This window comes from Alligator sinensis, unplaced genomic scaffold (genome assembly GCF_000455745.1).
Source record: "Alligator sinensis unplaced genomic scaffold, ASM45574v1 scaffold203_1, whole genome shotgun sequence".
In the NCBI taxonomy this organism is placed as follows: domain Eukaryota; kingdom Metazoa; phylum Chordata; order Crocodylia; family Alligatoridae; genus Alligator; species Alligator sinensis.
In genome coordinates, this window is record NW_005841949.1 from 60,525 (window position 1) to 63,209 (window position 2,685).

The following is a 2,685-nucleotide window of genomic DNA, read 5'->3' on the forward strand; positions in this document are numbered from 1 at the left end:
CGAGCGTGTTCCCTGCGCGCTCAGTCCGTGGGATGCAGCAGCTGGTGCGTCTCCTTTTTCAGACAGGCGTGTCTCAAGCCGGGATGGTGTCAGGCAGGCTGTGGAAGGCAAAGCATGTGGAAACTGAGGAGGCCTGGCCCGGCGGGACAGGCATGTGGTCTTGGTGGTGAGCGGGGCCTGCGGGGAAAGCCAAGGGGGGCATGTTAGGGCAGAGGCAGGAGGCCCAGCCACAGCGGCGGGGTGGGGTGGGGTGGGCCAGCCAGTGCGGCGTGCGACCTGGTGGGCCCTGCACCTGGCCTTCCTGGGGCTGGTGCGTGTGGTGGCTGGTGGTTGGGCGAGAGCAGCGCAAGGCTGGCAGGTGCGAGTGCCAAAGAGCCCAGGGCTCGCCGGGAGGCAGGGCAGGGAGCAGAGGGCTGTCATATTGAAGGTAGTAATCTGAAGGCTTGTAATAAATGCCCATTAGCCAGTTTAGAAAAAAAAAACAAGATTCATCTTCTTATCTAAGCCATTGCTTGTGTATCCTGGCCTTGCTCAAGGTCTTAACTCTTGAACTTTATCTCTAGAGGCCTTTAACAGGGTTAACATAAACACGACCCTTAAGCAAACATCCCACATTCCAAGAAATCAAACCCTAGGAGCCTTTGAAAAGAGGTTGTAAAAGAAAGGTGACTGCAGTGGTGTGGAATTTCCCCCAGAAAACTAAATGGTCAGCAAAAGAAACTAAACCCAGCAGAAATCTGTTAAGAAAGATCCGAGCCCAAATTTGGGAGTAGTGACAGGTTTGGGTAGGAGGGGCCCAAGACAGCAACTCACTCAATAAAAACTGTAACCTACTGTCCCAATTTGGAGGCAACCTCACTTGCAGAACAATGAAGGAAGAATCACAAGTGTAGGCCGGATCAGACTGATCACCTGAACCACCCTCTCTGTGAACACGAATCTCTTAGTTCACGCTGAAGCCGCGGAGCATCCGAGTGGGACTGAAGGAAGGGGACTTGTTCCTATCACTGCTGAGGCCAACACATTGAACCATACTGCTGAGGCCAGCCCATTGAACCATACTACTGAGGCCAGCCCATTAAATTGTACTACTGAGGAATTAAACCATATTTAGGTGTTTGGCTTCTTGGAATTCTGGAATTCTAAGTATATATGAAAAATAATAGTATTAACTCAAATTTAACTTTTAGTTGTAATTGTAGTTGTTTTTGTAATACTAATTCTTATAACATTGTTTGGGAAGGAAGTGCATTTGGAGCATTGTTTCTGATATATGTAGTTATTGTGTTCTTAATGTTTGTGGTATTTCTGAAAGCTAAGCAGTGTTATATGCGTAGCAAAGAAATTTAAAATAAAATTGTGTTGTATGAATTAAGTGTGCAATCATTGTGAAATCATGCAATCAACTAAATACTCCCCCATCCAGGTGCATCAAACGAATCAGTAAGTTGTGTGGGACCTTTCTCTATTCCATAACCCACTAGAGACAAGGGCCGGGCGGGAGGGGACAATGATCATGGCAGGAGTGCTGGGTCCCGGGTGGGTGAGCCAGGTGCTTTTGGGCGTGTGTTACCTGAAGCTGCAAGAGGGGGTGGGCGTGCTGCCTTCAGTAGCTCAGCTGGTAGAGCGGAGGAGTGTAGGGTGTTGGGCAAGACATCCTTAAGTGGCTGGTTTGAGTTTGGCTCGAAGGACCACGGGCGGGAGGGGACAATGATCATGGCAGGAGTGCTGGGTCCCGGGTGGGTGAGCCAGGTGCTTTTGGGCGTGTGTTACCTGAAGCTGCAAGAGGGGGTGGGCGTGCTGCCTTCAGTAGCTCAGCTGGTAGAGCGGAGGAGTGTAGGGTGTTGGGCAAGACATCCTTAAGTGGCTGGTTTGAGTTTGGCTCGAAGGACCACCTCACTTTTGGGGCTTGCATAGGAAAGTTCTGCACTTGGGGCTGGCAGGGACAGCCTGCATGGTAGGGAGCACTGCTGAGTTGCGCAAGGGGACACCAAAAGGGCCTGCTGCCTGCCTGGGAGACGCTACCCCTGCCAAAAGGTCTCTCTCTCTGGGAGCACATGTGGGTTAGGCGGCAGGGGTGTGGTTGGCCCACAGGTGGCCAGGAAGCAAAGAAGGGCCAGGCTGGGATAGCAGGCGGCAGCCAAAGGAAGGCCAGAGGGCTGCCAAAGCCCGGGATTGCTCCAGGGACCTTTAGATCATCAGTCTAACGCTCTCCCAACTGAGCTACTTCAGCTGGAAGGGGCGAACAGGCGGCTCTGGCTGGGGCCTTCCTCCTCAGGCCCTGAGCCCAAGGTGGAAGGCTGGGCTTGGGGCTCTGGGCTGGAGGCACCTGGGGCTCTTGCCTGGCTCGCGGACCTGCGGTTGCTTGGCCAGCACCCGTGCTTGACAAAGGAGGCCCAAGTAGTGGCACGGCCTGGGGAGCCTGCAGCTGCCAGGCTCCAGGCGGGCTACTTGGCAGGGGCTGTGGTTGATGGCCAGCAGCTGTGGCCTCCTTTGTGAGGTTGTAGCAGAAAGCCCCCTTTTTCTCTTGCCTGCATTTGCTCTCCCCTCTTTGGATATGTTTCTCTTTTTCTACCTTTTCTTCCTTCATCTCTCTTTCACTTTAAGATAAGGAATTGCGTTTTAAAATTTGTGTGCGCGCATTTTGTATCTCCCCTTGTATTTTGGTATTTTTATCTATTTGTG

The 2,685-nt window shown here is 52.4% G+C and overlaps 1 non-coding gene across 1 annotated transcript; it reads right to left on the reverse strand.

The window, feature by feature from the left end:
- Positions 1-2,160: 2,160 nt before the first annotated feature.
- Positions 2,161-2,233, reverse strand: TRNAI-GAU. Its single transcript has one exon. It is a non-coding gene; the product is annotated as a tRNA-Ile (tRNA).
- Positions 2,234-2,685: the final 452 nt, after the last annotated feature.